Source organism: Mobula birostris, chromosome 8, assembly GCF_030028105.1.
Source record: "Mobula birostris isolate sMobBir1 chromosome 8, sMobBir1.hap1, whole genome shotgun sequence".
Taxonomy (NCBI): domain Eukaryota; kingdom Metazoa; phylum Chordata; class Chondrichthyes; order Myliobatiformes; family Myliobatidae; genus Mobula; species Mobula birostris.
The window spans coordinates 78,357,948-78,379,912 of NC_092377.1; the positions used below are offsets into that span (position 1 = coordinate 78,357,948).

At 41.4% G+C, this 21,965-nt stretch overlaps 1 protein-coding gene across 1 annotated transcript in view; it reads right to left on the bottom strand.

Annotated features, from left to right (window-relative positions):
• LOC140201425 (synaptosomal-associated protein 25) overlaps positions 1-21,965 on the bottom strand; it is a 169,910-nt gene that overhangs the window by 123,194 nt on the left and 24,751 nt on the right. The gene's annotated exons all lie outside the window — the stretch shown is intronic.

Genomic DNA, 21,965 nt, shown 5'->3' on the forward strand with positions numbered 1-21,965 from the left:
GACCTGGCCTCCACAGCTGCATGTGGCAACAAATTCACCACCCTTTGGCTAAAGAAGTTTCTCTGCACCTCTGCTTTGAAAGGGTGCCTCTCTATCCTGAGGCTGTGCCCTCTTGTCCTGGACTCTCTCACCATGGGAAACATCCTTTTGGCATCTACTCTGACTGGGCCTTTCAACGTTTGAAAGATTTCAATGAGGTCCCCCTCATTCTTCTGAATTCCAGTGATTACAGACCCAGAGCCATCAAATGTTCCTCAGATGATAACCCTTTCATTCCTGGAATCATCCTTGTGAACCTCTTCTGGATCCTCTCCTCTCCAAAGCCAGCACATCTCTTCTAAGATGAGGGGCCCAAAATTGTTCATAATACTCAAGGTGAGGCCTCACCAGTGCCTTATAACACCTCAGCATCACATCCTTACTCTTGTATTCTAGACCTCTTGAAATGAATGCTAACATGGCATTTGCCTTCTTCACCACTGACTCAATCTGCAAGTTAACCTTCAGGGTGTTCTGCACAAGGACTCCCAAGTCCCTCTGCAACTCAGATTCCTGAATTTTCTCCCCATTTAGAAAACAGACCACACATTTATTTCTACTGCCAAAGTGCATGACCATGCATTTTCTAAGATTGTATTTCATTTGCCACTTTCTTGCCCATTCTCCTAATCTGCCCAAGTCCTTCTGCATCCTACCTGTTTCCTCAACACTACCTGTCCCTCCACCAATTGTTGTATCATCTGCAAACTTGGCAACAGAGCCATCTATTCCATCATATAAATCATTTATATACAACATAAAAAGAAGCATCCTGACACCAACCCCTGCGCAACACTACTAGTCACTAGCAGCCAACCAGAAAAGGATGTCACATTCCCCTTCATTGCATCTGTCCTGACTTGGAAATATAACAGCAATCTGACATCGTTGCTGAGTCTAATCCCCACCCAACAACACTGTGGTAGGACCTGCAGTAGCACAAGAATGTGGCTCACCACAACCGTCTCATGAGCAATGATTGTTGGGCAATAAATTGTGAATGAATAGTTCAGATCTTCACTGCAATCTCATATCTTCTGCAAATACAGCTAAACCTTTGAGCTGACATTGTCAATAAATTTCAATGTACCTGTGGCAATTGTCAAGAAACTGAGGAAATAAGCATCAGGTCCTTTTCAAGCTGGAGCTGAAGACCTTCAAGGAGTGCTCTGGCCAATCTTGCACAAGTGAGTTCTCTGAGTTACTCTACTCAAAGAGAGCTCATTACATGTCACAGTACCTTGCCAAAGACCAGCAGGCAGAGAGAGCAAACAGCCTTGTGACTTCACTGGCTTTCTACATCATACAGTGTCGCTGCTCTGCAGCCACTATAAGCCAACTCTGCTCAACTGTGACCCCAGGAACCCCATAAAGGAAGGGGAAGAAAAGCGAGCCATTCCAATGAAGGGTCTCAGATCTGAAATGTTATCCATCTCATTTTTCAGGGATACGTCTTGACCTGCTGAATGTGTCTACCTTTTCCCATTTTTATTCTGCTCTTGAGGATCACTGCCGCACATGCCTGGATCCTGCTTTACATTGTACAACCTTGTTATTATGCAGTGACAATCTTTGCCTCCAGCTATACAACAACTGGCAAAGGATCAGGAGGAAGAAGGAGATGAGGAAGAAAAGAAGTAACCTAGGTAACCAGTTTTTACCAAAGCTCTCCTTGAAATACAGCTACCTATGCAGGTAATGTGCCAGCATCAGCAGTTCACATATTACCTGTCACTAGGCTGCTGTGCAAAAATTTAAAAAAAGGTCTATAAATAAGCATACTAAAATATGTATAAATCAAACACTTTACTGTGCATGCAAAGTTCAATTAACCAATGCAGTGCATTCTATCTGTATTTTCCTGTCCCAGGCCATGCATACTTCCTTTGCAATATGGCGAGTGAAAGATTATTGACTTTCAATGTATAAGACTGCGGATGACCTTGGAATGTGAAATTGGTGACCATCAGGTTGAAAGTTGAGGTGACACCTGCAGCTGGAAGACCAAAAGTCCAGGTACAGTTTGAAGGCCAGCAGAGGTCGAGTGGAGAGGATAAAGAGAAGCAGACTTGATCTCTCTGTAGCCACTGCCACTCTTCCGGGGAGCTCCTCCCCAGTAATCCATTGGAGGGCAGTCTGCTAGAATGAGACAAGTAGTTCAGAATGGGACAAATTCATTTGCTTTCTACAGCACTTCCTTCCAAAGTTAGTGACTGAGGCTGGAAGACTGCTAACATTAGTGATAGGTGGATGAAGAAGAAAGGGATGGAGAGGTTTAGAAGAACAGTCTTTTAAAGAATAAAGTAGTGATTTTCAACTGCAAATGATAAAAGAAGCAGTTGGGTAGACTAGTGTGATAACAGAAGTAAAGGAGCTGTTAGAACCAACTATTCAAGGAGCATAGAAAGAAAAGGACTATTCAACCCTTTGATCATCTTATCATTCACTTAGATCAGGGCTAATCAGAGAGTTATATGGTAAACCTTTTTACCCTTACCCAATAAAGATTTACTGATCTCAGCCTTAAATACAGTATATCAATTGAACCAGATTTTGAGTGTATGCTTCACACTCCTTTTGATTTTATGTAAAAGAAAGCCCTCCTGGTTCCCTTCCTAAATGACCTAATCCTGGTTTTAAACAATGCCTCTTTAAAAAGAGAGACACATTTTTTGTATCTACCATTTAACATGCTTTACCACTGTAAACATGTCAATTAGGTTAATTCTCACACTTGAGGGAATACAAACTGAGTTTATGCAAACTGCACTCATAAGATAGCCACCGAGATGTTGAATTATTTTGGAGAATTTGTGTCGGTCCTCCTTAAGATCAACATCTTTGTGTCCTAGACGAAGTGCAGGGTCTTGAAGCCAGCGTCATCAAGTCCCTGTACAATCAAAATAAGCCTTGAGCTGTTGCTAACTCATTCACCAAAGTGTATGAGAGGATGGTTCTTACACTCAGCATTAGTGAAACAGAAGCTCTCAATCAACCCACTCCTGCTCCACAACATGGCAGGACACTGAAAAACGTGGGTTGTTTCTCTTATCAAGGAAATGATCCATCAGCAAAGGAAGTCATTGATGGAAAAAATTTACCATCGCCAGCAAAGACTTTCTTCAACTAAGAAAGGGGATATTTGAAGATCAAGACAACAGGCCAGACACAAAAAATCATCATCTACTGGGCCACGGTGATTCTTTCTCTCCTATAAGCTTCTGAGACCTGAAATGCCTGCAGCAGGTATCTCAAGACACCAGAAAGATAGTACTAAGTCTCCACAAAATCCTTCAAATTCATTGGAAGGATAAGCAAATGAGTATCAGTGTCCCCTCCAGGTTAACGTCACCAAGATTCACCCAAAACAGAGGCTCCCGAAACTCTTCCGGGTTCTGATAAGGAAAGATTACCAAATGGACAGTTGAGAGGATCCAGATATATGCTCAAAGATTTCTTGAAAAATTGTATTGCCCCCATTGAGCCTTGAGAATCCCTAGGCTATGACAATGAAGTCCTTACTTCATGAGCACAAAAATCACCTGTGTAAACCTCAGAAAGAAGCACCATCTCACAAACTATCAACTCATCAGTCTCATCAGGCAACCCTTGTTCAATGGAACAACCTACACAACCAGAATGAAGCAAATTTTCAGTGTTTCAAGGTTCTGTCTATGAAGTCAAAGACAACCAAAGCACCACTGTTATTTTTATCTTGGTACCTTTTAGAGACAAAGGCTAAATTCCATAGCATTTTCTTTCCATTTGCGGTTGAGCATGAGGAGTAATTTCCAGAAATGTGCCCTTGTACATTAGCAGTAGTAACTGTGTGTGGCTGTGCAAAACCTCCATTCAAGGCAATGGAAGCAGAATAGAAGTCATAGCCACTATTATGCTGCCTGTTTAGTGCCATCTACAGTGTTGCCAACTTCTCCCCACAAATTCTTTTACTTACATGGAGGATGCATAGACTGATCTGTTAAAATTCTAAATTGACAATTAGCACTACTTCACTATTCATCTTCTGATTTATTTTTTTACTGTAACTTACAAAATAGTAATTTTTTGTGGGTTGCACAGTGCTGCAGCCACAAAACTGTCAAGACATACGTTAGTGATAATAAACCTGATTCGGATTCAGACTCTGAAGCCCTCTGCACCTGCTCTTCAACACAGTGCAGTGAAAAAATGTGTTTTTCACTTATTAAGAAATCTTTTACAAGTGATTTGAATTTTGTCATGAAGTCTTTCCCGTCAACTAGAGATTTTCTTTTCAGTCCCTAGGGCTTATTCCACACCTTAAATTTTTTAAGTTCACAGCGTGCTGAGACCCAACGGGAATGGGAACTAGGGTGCAAGGTGGGAGAATTAATATTTTAGTGGAGTATTTGCTGGAATACATTTAACTCAGCCACTCCAATGATATATTAATTCTAACTTTCCTGACCAGCTAACTAAAGCAAAGCTTATTTGTTTCAACCGGTTTGTGTGTATTGCAAGCACTGCATCATATGAGAGAGAGGGAAGAAGAGTGTGGGCTGTCCCCATGTTCATTTGGTGCCTCACCAGGGGCAGGCTGCAAGTTAGGCAAGGACATGATACTCCTTTCTCAGGGGAGCCGAGATCTTGCAGCTGACAGGGTTAATATGGACATGCTTGGTTGAAGTTGGCCTCCAAGATCACCTCTTGGATAGTTCTCAGTATAGCAGCATGTTTGGAATGGGGCTGCATCACATGAAATAGCAGCATCTTATGGCTCTGGTCAGCAATGGCTGGTTGACAAAGACATCTTAAAATGAATAGCTGGAGGTCTCTGCAGGTCAGTAATAGGCATACTCAACAAACTTTGAGATTCAATTGTGCAAATGGATCAATGTCCGCTTTTAAAAAGTGAGCCTAGTGATGCCTTCACCTAGATCTGAACACGCACTCACACAAAAACACACACATACCTTGAGCTGAATGGACTCCTTCAGTGTTTTAGATTTCAAAATCTGTGATTCTGATACTTGAGGGTTATGGCCAATGCCAAAGCCTTGGTACGTACAATCTCAGAGAAATTGGAAGAGTCCATGTCAAGAGTGAATGATTGTTGCAGGATGCTGTAATAATGTTTTCTTCTGTGGAAAGAGTAGCCACCTGTACAGTGACAAATACAGCAACCTTGTGAGTGCTCACAGGCTTATTGAGTGCTGGTGAAATATGAATGCCCTCTTTAATAAGGGAGCAGATATTTGTAAACCGGGAAGTGCACGAAGGCCATGTGACAGGGAATATAGAAATGGGACTCTGATCAAACAATTACCCAACCCCCATCAACTGGCCTCTTCCCCTGGTTACCAGAGTTAACCAGGACCTCCCAGATGTTAAAAGAATCCTTAATCTCCCAGTCTACCTCATCATAGCCCTGACATTACATTTGTGCACTGCTCTTTCTCTGGAACTGTAAGATTACGTTCTGTATTACACTTCCTTTTCGCTGTTCTGATGTGCTTTAGGATTTAAGGAATAGCTTTATTTGTCCCATGTGCTTCAAAGTATCGAAACATACAATGAAAAGCATCACTTGCATAAAATTAAATCAGTAAGGGTTGTTCTGGGGGCAGCTCACAAGTGTTGCCACACTTCTGGTGCCAACATAGCATGCTTACAACTTACTAACCCTAACCAAACTTCTTTACAATGTGGGAGCAAACCAGAGCATCCAGAGGAACCCCACGGGGTCACAGGGAGAACGTACAAACTCCTTCGTCAGTGGCTGGAATTCAATCCCAATCAGTGGTCAGTGGCATTGTAAAGCAATTGTGCTAATCACTCGCTACACTGCTGTGCACTTACGTATGGCACACAACATAAAAGCTTTTCACTGTCTGTCTGTACGCACGACATTAATAGCATGACACAAATACCATCCTCCAACAGGCCTAATACTGAGTCAAACGCTGGAGATAACTGATGCACTATCAACTCCTCCAAAAGACTGGAAGTAGAGTAAGTACTGAAAGGCTTTTATTCACAGTAAATGGACCAACGTCCATGCTGAGTATCTGTCCTGGACTGAGGGAGGAGCAGCGACACAATCGCCTTTATTCAGGGCTCTGTGGGAGGAGCCACAGGAGCAGTCAGCAGAGGGGCGTGTCCAGACAGGTAACCCGGTTACAACCTATATACATGGTTTACCACAATAACTTTGGACCAGTATTATATGGAGGTGTTCCCATGGGCTCCATGGCACAGGTAGTGCTGGCCTTGGACGTCTTAGTCCTTAGTGCAAAGACCTGCACTAACTGTGGCTAACTCTGCTGAATAAGAGCCTTCTACCCTGTAGGATCTCTTGAACAGGAATTTTACACAAGAATAATTTCACAAGCAAATATAAGTAGTGGCTAATGCAAGAGTTTTGATTCCCCTGATTCTGTGCAAAACTGGCTAGAGTTCCAGTTCTCTGTGGCCGTCGATGTAGATGCCAGTACCTGAATAAAAAAGACATCTGTTGTTTGCTGGCTACGTTCCTCAAATCTTTTGTAGATTTTCTTATGACACAGGAGGCGGCAATTTGGTCCATCACCTTTGCTGCATCTCAGAGTTTATTATTTACGTGTTTGTTTGTTTGTTTACTTTATTTAGAGATACAGGCCCTACTGGGCCAACTAGCCTACCGCCCAGCAACCCACCTATTGTAAAACTAGCCTAATCACAGGACAGTTTATAATGACCAATTAGCCTACTCACCAGCACATCTTTGAATTGTGGGAAGAAGACAGAGCGCCCAGATAAAACCCATACAGTTCACAGGGAAAACGTGCAAACTCCTTACAACTAACACTGGAATTGAACTCTGAACTCCAGAATGCCCCAGTCTATAACAGTGCCATGCTAACCGCCATGTTACCATGGCATACCCACCAATCGCGCTGCCCCAGTTCGTTCCTTGTATGTGTGTGTGTATATATCTCTCTCTCTCAACCCATCAACTACCCTGTGTTTCTCCTGCCACATACCGACACTAAGAGTTGTTGAGAGTGGCCAGCTCAACTCAAATTCTTTACAACTTACATCCTCAGTATTATTTATTTACCATTTCTTTTTTTCCCAGTTTGTCTTCTTTTTGCATATTTGTTGCCTGTCAGTCTTTCTGTACAGCTTTTCATTGCTCCTATTCTATTTCCTTTTTCCACTGTGAATGCCTGCAAGGGGGTAAATCTCAAGGTGATATACACGTACTTTAATAATAAATTTACTTTGAACTTTGAACCCAGCAGCGTACTGTTGAGACGTGTGAGGAAACCAGAGCACCCAGACATAGTGCAAACTCCACACTGACAGTACTCAAGATCAAGATCGAACCCTGGAACTGTGTAATGTCTGCATGAACTAGCACACCGCCTATGAGGAGCCAAATGAGAAATCCCACTGGTGTCTTCAACAGGATCCTAGAATCAACCCGATGTGCAGAGTTGCAGTCACTTTAACAGCCATGAGCACAACATCTCTATCAGGTCCAAAAGCACCAAGTCTTATTTAGTGAGGCAGCAGAAACGAGATTCAAGTTTATTTGCCACACGTACATCAAAATGTGTTGTTTGCGTTAACAACCCACACAAATGAAAGATGTGCTGGGGGCAGCTCGCAAGTATTGTTTCCCATTATGGTACCAGCATAGCTTGCCCACAATGCAACAAATCAACAACAGCAAAACAGGACCCATTCCTTCCTCCCACCCACACTCATTACAGCCAATCATCAATTAGCCTCAGTTGAAATGTTCTGTAACATGGGACTGGAATTGAGCCTCTCTTTATGCTCTCCGTGCAGAGTGTGACATTGTGCAAGCTCCCTCTCTGAGTTGTGCAGCTTCTGCCCGGTCAGAAGCAGCCAACTCAGATCCTGCGGTAACCCAGCCTCTTCCTTTCCGGCTCCTGCAGTTTTGCTTCAGCAGCAAGGACTATTGCCAAGTCATGGTGGAGCCTTGTGGCTTGCACCAAGCAGCCAAACAGCACCCGAACATGGGGGTCCCTATTTTAATAGATGGAGCAACTCTTTGTAGCCTAGGCAAGTAAATGGTGACCCAGACAGAGAAGAGATATTTTGACATTAGAGAGTTGTGGTTCGTTGAAATTCCCCTCCTCAAAACCAGAGATAAATAGGTTCTTGATTAACAGGAGGATAGAAGGCTATTGGAGGCAGTTAGGAGTGCTAAACTGAGATTACGAGGACCTTGGCCATGATCTTATTGATGGGCCATATACAAGCATCACAAGACAAAGAATTTCTACCACCTTCACCCCCCTGCACCTCACTATCTTATAAACAGCATGGAAAATAGGAGCCATCTGTCAGCAAAGGCACACATTGCTGATAAATTTATCACTGCCTTTAAAGTGTGCACATAGCCTTTGGTCAATTGAAGGTTTCTGAGACCTGTACTACCTGCAGCAGTCACCTTAAGGCATTGGGGAAGTCACCACCAACTCTGGCCTGAAGAACTACCAAAGAAGATGTGGAAGAAATGGTTGAGCAGGCTTTAGGAGCCAAATGGTTTACTCCAGTACCTGAGCTGTGTAAAATGTTGCACCATGAACACTAACAAAGCTTGCACTAATCCACGCAAAACTGTCTGAGAATTTACTAAGTAAAGAATCAACAAAACTCATAAGAAGGAAGCCTTTCACAGAGGCACTCATGACAACAGCTGCGAAGCTACAATATTTACTGTCGGATTAGAGTGCCAATTCCTCAGTTCCTGTGCAATTCCACTTGACTCTCACCATGGTTTTATTGTGGGTTTCACAGAGCTCGGGAAATCCATGCATCCTGAAGTAAATCCATATGTTGCTGTTGAACTTGCTTTTCTTGAATAAATTAACATTTGTACATTGGCAAACTGGTTCAACTACGTAGGCTTCCTGGTGATGCTTGTTATGGTTGGATTAAATCCAAAAACTGGCCTGTATGCACCCACTATAATATCCAAGAGCTTTAAAATCCCCTCTATCCCACGCACTTTGGTTCTGTGAAGGAACGGGCCATCAGTACTGGTTGCTTCAGCAACCAAGCATTTAAGAGACATGTTTTTTATTAATGTTGACAACGCCTGCAAAATCATCTCCGAGTTAAACTTTTAAGTGCTTGAGGGCAAAGGCAGACAGCCTTCATCTGAAGTATATTAACTGACCTTTAGTTGATTTATTTGTAATTCCATTAGATATTAAATCTTAGTTTCTATATAATGATAATATTAGGAAACACCAGATTATATTGTCACTACCCTTTTGTCTTCAGCCAGTACTAGTTTAATTAGTGGGTCTTTTACAATGCACAACAAATGTCTTCATTGTCTGTCATATAGAGAGAGAGAGAACAGGGAAAATTTCTTGGAAGTGTTTCAGTGATCTTGCTTTTATATTTTGATACTGCATAATGTTTTTATCAGTTATTTAAGAAACAGCAAAATAATGATTTCATAAATAATAGACTGATTATTCCTTACTGTTCAATATTTCCATTATTCATATTCATATAGGTGCATTGAAATCAAAATTAAAAATTCCTGAGCACGCTCCCAGTTTGTCATTCCCCTAAACAAGAAAAGGCTCCAATAATTTTCCTCGGAATTTAGGCTATTTGTGGCAACAGGAACACCAGCTAACAGTGAATTAACTAGTTTTGTAATGAGTTAACCTTGTACCCTTTTAAATCAAAAAACATTAACGAGGTTATAGATTGAGGGTACTTCTGTAATTAACTCTGAAGAGTCAGCCGCATCATCAATCAGGTCCAGACTTTGGTTTCTTCACAATAATGGAAAGATCCAGTAGATCTATTTTGAAGCTAACTGGAATTCTCTACAGTGCATACATTTATATTAAATTTTCAATTAATAATTAGGTTTAAACTACATTGCTATTTCTCATTGCTATTGGCAGCAGCTTGCTGTACATAGAGGTTACCATACTTTCTTATATGATACAATAACTCCATTTTCAAAGGACTACATTGTTTGTAAAGCACCTTGGGATGGAACATGAAAGTGACTTCGAAAGTTCAAGTCTTTTTTTCTTTAGTTAAAACGATAGAGACTTTATAACATGGTTAATAATGGAGCAGGATGATTCATCCAGTTGTTCAGGAGTTATAACCTTCAATAATGCTAAGCAGATGGTGAATGTCCCAAACAACCAACCTTATGTCAGACTCAAGCCATTTCTTTGGATAGAACGTTCTCAAATACTCTAACCAGTTGATTCATGGGAAAACAGTGAAACACTAGACTAAAATTAAACTAAAATAGCACCTTTCAACAACCCTTCATGAATGATTGCAGTAACATTCTATATCTATCATGGCAAGATTCTAATTGAAGCACTTTCCAATAAAACCAAAATCATTTAAATGAAATGCAGACCAAGAAAGTATAAATTATTTGTCTTGTGAACAAATTGTCTGTGATATATGTCCATTCCTACAGAAATATATTCCCTCAATGATTCATTATAAAGCCTACAATGAGGGAACAAGTTGGAAATAGAAACACAGAAAACCTACAGCACAATACAGGCCCTTCGGCCCACAAAGTTGTGCCAAACATGTCCCTACCTTAGAAATTACTAGGCTATAGAAACTTAGAAAACAAATGCAAATGCAAACCATTTTGCAACCATTCTACTTTAAAGCATAAATGGGACATCAGATGGAAGATTTTTTTTTAAATTTAAAAATCACTAACTTGAGGATGCGCCTGTTCTGATTTTCGGGGAGCCCAAGTTAAGTGGCTGCAGTTCCCACCAAAAACAGGCGTGGGCCCCGTTGTTATAACAAAGGAGTGCTCAAATGATGAAGTTACGCTATTTCTTGAACTCCTTCATCATTCAAGCCAGGCACAGTACATTAGACATAGGCAGCAAATCTGGTAGTTCATAGACGGATGTGGGCCTGTAATAACTACAAAAATAAACGCTTAAAACTTCAGGAGAATCACCAAAGCAGTGCATGGTTAAACATTCCCTGCTCTTTTTTTTTTTAAAAGAAGTATTGCCAAGAAGTCTCTTGGAATCATAGAAACATTGACAAAGAAAGCAGAAGTAGACAGTGGATTTTCAAGCCAGCTGTGCTATTCAATGTTATTCAATGTGATGATGAAGACTCTCTCTCTCTCTCTCTCATATGATGCCTTTTGTGTTGAGAAATTTATCTCCCTCATTCATAAATAAATTTAGCAACTGTGGCAAAGGATTCCATGGTTCACCATCCTCTGCATGAAGAAATTCTCATTTTGGATACCCCAGCCAGGGGAAATATTCTTTGTATATCTAATCTATCCAGCCTTGTCAGAATATTGTAATTTTCCATTGGATCCTCTCAGTCTCCTAAACTCAGGTGAATAGAAATCTCATAAAACCTCATTTGGCGGTCCCTCAATACCAGAATTCTGTCTTGAGTTTTTAATTGCATTTTCCTTATCGCAAGCATATGCTTTCTTAGATAACGAGGCTAAAACTGAACACAATATTCCAGGTGCAATCACATAAAATTCCTATATTACTGTAACAAGACGTTGTTGCTCCTATAATTAAATCTTATTGCTAAGAAGACCAATGTACAATTGCCTTGTAACTTTCTTAACTACTTGCTTCATAAGACCATTTGGCCCATTGAGTCTGTATCCGCCATTTCATCAAGCTGATCAATTTTCTCTCTCAGCCCCAATCTCCTGCCTTCTCCCCATATCCCTTCATGCCCTGACTAATCCAGAATCTATCAACCTCTGCTTTAAATATACCCATTGTCTTGGTCTCCATAGTCGTCTGTGGCAACAAGTTCCACAGATTCATAACTCTCTGGTTAAAGAAATTTCTCTCCTCATCTCCATTATAAAAGGACACCCCGCTATTCTGGGGCTGTGTCCTCTGGTCTTAGACTCGCCCACCACACAAAACGTCCTCTCCACATCTACGCTATTGAGGCCTTTGAACATTCGATAGGTTTCAATGAGGTCACCCCTCATTCTTCTGAATTCCAGTGAGTTGAGGCCCAGAGCTATCAAACACTCCTCATTCAACAAGCCTTTCAATACTGTAATCATTCTCGTGAACCTCCTTTGCACTCACCAATATCAGCACATCCTTTCTTAGATACGGGGCCCCAAACTCTTCGCAATACTCCAAGTGAGGCCTCATCAGTGCTTTATAAAGCCTCAACATTACATCCTTACTTTTATATTCTAGTCCTCTTGGAATGAATGCTGAACTTCCTCACCATTGACTCAACCTACAAATTAACCTTTAGGGAATCCTGCACAAGGACTCCCAAGTCCCTTTGCACCTCAGTGTTTGCTTTCAGTGACCTATGAACAGGAACACCCAAACTTATTTGTACATTGTTTTATTAGAAACTCATCCAAGAAACACCATTGCTCTACTGCTGTAATGGAACACTAATCTAGACATGTATGCACCCATGTTTCTAGCAGTGAAGTTGAAGACAAAGCCAGTGGCAGAAGGAGGATTTATAACTGACATTTTTCACAAAAATTATTTCAGTTCAAGATATTATTATCTGCAAGTCAAACCTAAGTCGCAAGCATATGCTTAGAATTAAAAGGGAATTAAATCTTATGACCTTGAACTAATAATAGTTGCCACTTTGGCAAGCATATCATCTTTGTAAACACAACTACTTTTTGCTGTATTGTATGGCTTAGGGAGATTTATATGAATATACAATATCCTTACTGTTCACTATTATCTTAATCTACAGTGCTACAACACTATACAGATGACTCTGAGCTTCAAATTTATTTAGTTAAGGAGATTCCTCAGAATTAAGAAAAGCAATGGTACTGGGTACAGCAGAGCTTTGTGTGGGTGAACATTCACCATGAAGTGCTGAAAACCCTTTTCTCTAACGAAATAGGGAAGGTGAATAAAGACCGTAAGACACAAGACCATAAGCCATAGGAGCAGAATTAGGCCATTTGGCCCATTGAATCTGCTCCGCCATTCAATCAGGGGTGATCCTTTTTCTCCCCTCCTCAGCCCCACTCTCTGGCCTTCTCCCCATAACCATTGATGCCATGGCCAAGCAAGAACCTATCAATCTCCGCCTTAAATACACCCAACGACCTGGCCACCACAGGTGCCTGTGGTAACAAATTCCATAAATTCACCGCCCTCTGGCTAAAGAAATTTCTTCGCATATCTGTTTAAATGGATGCCCCTCCACCCTGACACTGTGCCCTCTTGTCCTAAATACCCCCACCATAGGAAACATCCTTTCCACATCTACTCTGGTTTCAATGAGATCCCCCCCTCATCCTTCTAAACTCCAGTGAGTACAGACCCAGAGCCATCAAACATTCCTCATATGATAACCCTTTCATTCCCAGAATCATCCTTGTGAACCTCCTCTGAACCCTCTCCAATGCCAGCACATCTTTTCTTAGATGAGGAGCCCAAAACTGTTCACTTAAGGTGAGACCTCACCAACACTTTATAAAACCTCAGCCTCACAACCTTAGACCTCTTGAAATGAATGCTAACCTTGCATTTGCCTTCCTCACCACCAACTCAACCTGCAAGTTAACCTTTCGGGTGTTCTGCACAAAGACTACTGAGTCCCTTTGCCTCTCAGATTTCTGTACTTTCTCCCCGTTTAGAAAATAGTCGGCACATTTATTTCTTCTACCAAAGTGTATAACCATGCATTTTCCAACATTGTATTTTATTTGCTCCTTTCTTGCCCGTTCTCCTAATCTGTCCAAGTCCTTCTGCAGCCTTCCTGTTTCCACAACAATACATGCCCACCACCAATCTTTGTATCATGTGCAAACCTGGTAACAAAGCCATCTATTCCACCATCTAAACCATTCATATACTGTACAGCATAAAAAGAAGTGTTCCCAACAATGACCGGTGGGGAACACCACTAGTCACTGGCAGCCAACCAAAGGATCCTTTTATTATCCTTTTTTATCCTTTTATAATTTATAATTTAAATTTTTAATATTTACTAATTTTAACTATTTTTAATATTTGTAATCCAGGGAGTGTGAAGCGCAGATTAAAATATCGCTGTGATGATTGTACATTCTAGTACTAATTGTTTGGCGACAATAAAGTATAAATTATTCTCACCCACTGTCTCCTACCAGTCAGTCAGTGCTCTAACCATTACTAGTAACTTTCCTATAATACCATGAGCTCTTAACATGGTAAGCAGCCTCATGTGGTACTTTGTCAAAGGCCTTCTGGAAATCCAAATATATAACATCCACTGCATCCCCTTTATCTATCCTACATGTAATCTCCTCAAAGCATTCCAATAGGTTCATCAGGCAAGATTTTCCCCTTAAGAAAATTACGCTGACTTTGGTACTCCATAACTTCATCCTTAACAATTGACTCCAACATCTTCCCAACCACTGAGGTCAGGCTAACTGGTCTATAATTTCCTTTCTGCTGCCCCACTCCTTTCTTAAAGAATGGAGTGACATTTACAATTTTCCAGTCATCTAGCACCATGCCAGAGTCCAATGATTCTGAAAAGATCATTACTAATGCCTCCACAATCTCTAGGTCTTTCAGCTTTTCGAGCACCTTCTTCCTTGTAATAGTAACTGCATTCACTTTTCTTCCCTCACACCCTTCAACATCTGGCACTCTGCTAACGTCTTCCACAGCGAAGACTGATGCAAAATATTCATTTAGTTCATCTGCCATCTCGTCTCCTGCTATTATTTCTCCAGCCTCATTTTCTAGTCCGATATCCACTCTCATCTCTTTTTATTTTTTGATATACTTGAAAATGCTTTTTCTATCCACCTTGATATTGTTTGCTAGCTTGCTTTCATATTTCATCTTCTCCCTCCTAATGATTCTTTTAGTTGCTTCTTGGAGGTTTTTGAAAGCTACCCAATCCTCTGTCTTACAACTAATTTTTGTGTTGTTGTATGCCCTCTCTTTTGCTTTTACATTAGCTTTGACTTCCCTTATCAGCCACAGCTGTACTATTTTGTCTTTTGAGTATTTCTTTGGTTTTGGAACACAACTATCCTGCACCTTCCTCATTTTTCCCCATTGTTGCTCTGCTGTCATCCCTGCCAGCATCTCCTTCCAATTTACTATGGCCAACTCCTCTCTTATACCACTGTAATTTCCTTTACTCCACTGAAATATTACTATGTCAGACTTTACTTTCTCTCCATCAAATTTCAAGATGAACTCAATCATGAACTCACTCAATCATATATAATCATAGGCACTTAACAAATTCACTCTCGAGATCCACTACCAACCTGATTTTCCCAATCTACCTGCATGTTAAAATCTCTATGATTATCATAACATTGTCCTTTTGACACACCTTTTCTATTTCTATTTTTTGATCAGAATTTTATTTGTGGCAATTAATAAATGCAAAACATTTTTTTTAAAATTCCAATACGCTGCTGTTTCCAGAACCAACGTCAGTGATCTCTGGAGTTTGCCAAGACCAAGAACAATGACAGATGTAACATTGAACTTCATCTTGACAATGCACATTATCCGAGGAGTAATGATCAGGTTATAGGAGTATGTGATGTCAAATCCCATTGCAGATTTCAATCAAAAAATATTGGCCATCAACTCTTTTGACATTTGGAATTTTTTGAATAATTTGTCACTATTGAGATGACTTTCTTTGACATTGTAGATATATTTTAAAAATTAGATTTGTCAGTTTTGTCAGTTTGTCAGTTTTAACAGTTCTGAGTGCTTGCTCATTAATTCAATGATTTCTCGAGCACCCCTTGGGTCTTGTTAAGCTTGAGTAGATAATTAGTCCTCGGTTTGAGGAGTGAATAGCAAAAATGCATTTGACATTATACATTAATTTAGTAAAATTTTTAAATATTATTTAAAATTATTGTATTAATAGCCAATTCTATATATAATCTCCTTCCATTTAAGAATTTTTATTTTGATAATTAATAAAGAGGACAGCTGCAAGCTAATTCCTGCACCATGTGCAAAGGTTTGCGTGTTTTACTGGAGGCTCATATTAGTAGGAAGAGACTCCAGCCTCAGGGGCTTCAAGGCAACTGGATTTTCTGCAGGTAATGTGGATGGCTTAATATTTCTGTGGATCCCAGGTTCCAGGTGCTATGCCAATTCACTTGATTAATCCCTTGGATGAGAATGAAGGAGTCCTTCGAAGCGAAATTGAGTAAAATGGACCTGTACTCTCTGGAGTTAAGAATAATGAGAGATAACCTGTGTGAAACCCATGATAACCTGTTGAAGATTGACAGGTTAGATGCTGAGAGATTGCTTCCCCCAGCTGGAGTGTTTGTAGTTGAGGAGAACAATCTGAGAATAAGGACCATTTAGTATCAAAACGATAAGAAACTACACATATCTGCCAGCTTTTGAACATTTATACCCCAGAGAGCTGTCAATGTTGGTTCATTGAATTGTCCAGGACTAAGATTGATGAATTTGTGGACGTCAAGGGAATCATGGGATCAGAGAGGAAAGTGGATACTGGAAAGGATTATTCATTGATAGGTGGACAAGAGGTTTTAAAACCAGCTGCTGCTCCAAGTTCTTATCTTCCCAAAAATGGCCAACCCACATCCAGATAGAGTTTCAAATAGGTCACTACCGAAGGCCACTCAGATGTACAGGAAGATTACAGCCATTTAGTGGAAATATGGTGCTGCCGCTTTGGCAGTGAGCCCTGAGCAACAGTCAAACGTGGGCTAACATTGGCAAGTAACAGTCACATCCTACAAGGGCAGGCAATGACTAGCGCCCACAAGACAGAGTGTAAGCACCTCTCTGGGGCAGTCAACAACATTACCGTGGCCAAATCTCCCACCATCAGAATCAGGTTTATTGTCACTGGCAAGTGTCATGACATTTGTTAACTTAGCAGCAGTACAATGCAATACATGATGAGACAGAAAGTAAAAATAAATAAATCAATTACTGTAAATACGAGGGGTGATTGATAAGTTCGTGGCCTAAGGTAGAAGGAGATGAGTTATTAACTTCAAACTTTCTGCATAATCACTCAAAGAGTTGAACTGTACATGCATGTAACGAGAGCTGTATAACTCACCCAGCCACAAATTTATCAATTACCCCCGTTATGGACCATTTTCTGAAGGTCCAAGACGCTGCCTTCTACAAAGAAGGGATCCATATGCTCCACGACCGCTGGACTAAGTGTGTAAATGTAGGAAAAATAAATGTGCTAGGTTTTCTAAAATTGACCCCTTCTACCTTAGGCCATGAACTTATCAATATGTGTGTGTGTGTGTGTGTGTGTGTGTGTGTACTGTATTCAATAGATTTTAAATAGTGCAAGAACATAAGTAATATATATTTTTTAAAAAGTGAGGTAGTGTTCATAGGTTCAATGTCCATTTAGGAATCATATTGCGGAGGGGAAGAAGCTGTACCTGAATGACTGAGTGTGTGCCTTCAGGCTTTTGTACCTCCTTCCTGACAGTAACAATGAGAAGAGGGCATGTCCTGGGTGATGTGAGTCTTTAATAATGGATACTACGGAGGCCAGTACCCAAGGTGGAGCTGACTAATTTTATAACTTCCTGTAGCTTCTTTTGGTCCTGTGTAGTAGCACCGCCCCCTCCCCCCCCGCCACCATAACAAACAGTGATGCAGCCTGTCAGAATGCTATCCATGGTACATCTACAGAAGACATATTGAAATATATCAATGTTTTAGAGCAGGTTGGGGTTGTGTCAGGTGGGTTACCACTTAGCAGATTCTAATCAGGTTGCACAACAAAAAGAACGTGGCTCAAAAAGACAGGTTGGTTAGTCTGTGGAAATGGCACTTGTCCTGACTCTCTCAGGCCTTTCTATTATCACCAAGACAACTGCCAGAAGTGCAGTTTCAACAACACGTCAGACACCTTCTGCTTGACTGTCATTGCATCCACCGCTCACAGCAGGACTACAGCACACACTTCAGAAACCCTCGCATTCATTCCAAATTCCAGTTCACTGGCACTGACCGCAGAAATAATGACATGCTTTCAATGGTTAGTTATGCACCACATTATATCCCATTTTCCTGCTACATTGAATCCTTTCCAGTTCACTTATTATTCAAATTGGTCCACTGATAAAGCCATAGCCTCAGCACTACACTCCGCCCAGTCCCACTTGGAAAACAATACCTCTTAGGCCAGGATGCTATTTATCAATTTCAGCTATGCATTCAATACGAACATCCCTCAGAACCTGCTTGATAAACTGGCCTTGCTGGGTCTCAACACTTCCCTCTGTAACTGGATCTTGCACTTCTTGACAGAAAGACCACAGTCAAACCGTCAACAGCGACATCTCTTGCTCCACCACACTGAGCATCGGCACGCCCCAGGGCTGCGTGCTCAACCCTTTGCTGTTCATGCTGCTGACGCATGACTGTACTGCTAGATCCAACTCAAATTGAATATCAAGTTTGCTGATGATACAACAGTGGTTGGCCTCATCAACAAAGACAATGAGACAGAAAATGGAGAGGAAGCAGAGCGGCTAGTAGTTGTTGTGGTCACACCATTCTTCAGTCTCAACATGGACAAGACTAAAGAGATGATTGTGGCGTTTATGAAGGTGCAGATGCAGATACACAGCTCCTCCATGGAGAGAGTTAGGAGCACCAGGTTTCTGGAAGTACACATAATGGATAATATCACCTAGTTGCTCAACATCTCCCCTTCGGTCAAGAAAGCACAGCAGTGTCTCTATTTCCTGAGGAAATTGAGGCAAATGAGGTCCCCCACCTCAATTTTTACAGGAGCACCACTGAGAGTGCTCTGACCAACTGCATCACTGTCTGGTACAGGAATTGCAAGGCATTTGACCACAAGTCCCTACAAAGGATTGCAAGGACTGCTGAGGGGGTCATCAGGGTCACTCTTTCACCCATTAGAGATATTTATCAGGAGTGCCGTGTACACAGGGCCCTTGGCATTGTCAATGATCCCTCTCATTCATCCAACAATCTCTTTAATCCTTTATCATCAGGAAAAAGGTACGGTAGCATTATAGGAAGAACTGTTAGGATGGGAAACATCTTCTTCTCCTTGGCCATTAGATCACTGAACTCCCTGCCATCAGCTAGGTCTCATCATAAGAACATAAGAAATAGGAGCAGGAGTAGGCCATTTGCAGCTCCGCCATTCAATATGATTACGTCTGATCTGACCATGGACTCATCTTTACCTACCTACCTTTTCCCCATAACCCTTAATTCCCCTACTAAGCAAAAATCTATCCAACCTCCACTGGTAGCCTCCACTGCTTTATTGGGCAGATAATTCCACAGATTCACCACCCTCTGGGGAAAAAACAGTTCCTCCTCAGCTCAGTCCCAGATCCACTCCCCCGAATCTTGGCACTATGTCCCCTAGATCTAGCCTCAACTACCAGTGGAAACAATTCTCCTGTCTCTATCTTATCTATCCCTTTTATAATTTTATATGTTTCTATAAGATAATGTATGAAGTGCCAATATTACTTTTTAACCTGAATCGTACATGCTCATTATTATTTGTTAATTTACGGGTAGTAATATACTTTAAGTGTTACGTGTGTGAGTTATGTGTATTGGGTTGTATATCTTGGTCTGGTGGAACGTTATCTCGCTTGGCAGTATACATGTTTGCGGTTGAATGACAATAAATTTGCACTTGAATTTCATGCAGCCAAAAAAGATACCCAAGGATTAAGAAAAGCAATGATCCCAGGTAAAGTGCCTAACAATTCACAATCTCCACCACCAAGGACAAGATCCTCAAAGTCACACACTATCTTTGCAAGCAAAGGGAAATCTTGCCTGACAAATCTGTCGGAAATCTTTGAGGCAGGATAGACAAAGGAGAGTCAGCAAGATGTTGCTTACTTAGATTTTCAGAAGGCTTTTGACAAATTAGATTAGATTATGATGACATGCAGTCCTCTTTTATTGTCATTTAGTAATGCATGCATTAAGAAATGATACAATGTTTTTCCAGAATGATATCATGAAAACACATGACAAACCAACTTAAAAACTAACAAAACCCACATAATTATAACATATAGTTACAACAGTGCAAAGCAATACTGTAATTTGATAAGAACGGATCATGGCATGGTAAAGTCTCAAAGTCTCTCGAAAGTCCCATCATCTCACGCAGACGGTAAACCTCCAGCGCCGCCAACTTGCCGATGCAGCATCCTGGAAGCATCCGACCACAGTCCGACTCCGAGTCCGTTCGAAAAGTCCGAGCCTCCGACCATCTCTCCGACACTGAGGACCATCTCTGCCGAGCACTTCGACCCCAGCCCTGGCAACAGGCAATAGGCAAAGCCGAGGATTTGGGGCCTTCATCTCCGGAGATTCTCGATCGCACAGTAGCAGCGGCAGTGAAGCAGGCATTTCAGAAGTTACTCCAGGTGTTCCTCCGTACTGTCATGGCTGTCTCCATCAAATCCGGATTGTGCATGGCCCCCCAGTGACACATAGGATATCCATTCAGAACGGCCGCACGCACTGCGTCGCGCCGCCATCTTCTCCTCCCTCCTAAATTGCCACACATGAGCCTGCTAAATAAGATAAAGTCCCCATGGTATAACAGAAAAGGTACCAGCATGGATAGAAGATTGGCAAGAGCAAAGAGTTGAAATAAGGGGGGCCTATTCTGGTTGGCTGTCTGTGACTAACGGTGTGCCATAGGGGTCTGTCTGTGTTGGGACCGCTTCTTTTTATGTCATATGTCAATGATTTGGATGATGGTATTGATGGCTTTGTGGCTAAGTTTGCAGATGATACAAAGATAGGTGGAGGGGCAGGTAGAGTTGAGGAAACAGGGAGACTGCAGAAGGACTTAGACAGATTGGGAAGATGAGCAAAGTAGCAGATGGAATGTAGCTTAGGGAAGTGTATGGTCATGCAATTTAGTAGAAGGAATAAAGGCATAGACTAATTTCTAAACACAGTGAAAATTCAAAAATCAGAGGTGCAAAGGGACTTGGGAGTCCTTGTATAGGATTCCCTAAAGGTCAACTTACAGGTGGGGTCAGTGGTAAGGAAGGCAAATGCAATGTTAGCATTAATTTCGAGAGGACTAGAACACAAGAGCAAGGATATGATGCTGAGGCATTATACGGCATGATTACGACCGCACTTGGAGTACTGTGAGGAGTTTTGGGCCCCCTAAGATATGCTGGCATTGGATTGGAATTAGAGGAGGTTCACAAGAAGGATTCTGGCAATGAAAGGGTATGAGGAACGTTTGATCCCCTGGGCCTGCACTTCCTGAAGTTCAGAGGAATTGGGGGTGGGGGGGGGGTGTAATCTCATTGAAACCTAAAAAAATGTTCAAAGGCCTAGATAGAGTGGATGAGGAGAGAATGTTTCCTATAGCGGGTGAGTTTAAGTTCCAGAGGGCACAGCCTCAGAATAGAAGAATGGCCATTTATTACAGAGATAAGGAGGAATTTCTCTAGCCAGAGGGTGCTGAATCAATGGAATTCATTGCCATGGCAATTATTGAAGTCAGGTTATTGAGCATATTTAAAGTGGAGGTTGAAAGGCTCTTAGTTAGTCAGGACTGCAAAGGTTACGGGGAAAAGGCAGCAGAATGGGATTGAAAGGGATAATAAATCAGTCATGATGGAATGGCAGAGCAGACTCGATGGGCCAAGTGGCCTAATTCTGTTCCTATTTCTTCTGGTCTCACGGTCTCATCTTGACTTGGAGATGTATCATTATTTCTATGTTGTTGCTGGGTCTAAATCCTGAAACTCTCCACACAGCAGCATCTTAGAAGTACCTCCAGCAAAAGGACTATGCCATTTAAAAAGTTGATTCACCATCATCTTCCTGAGGACAACTATCATTGGGCAATAAATGATGCCCCAGCCAACAATG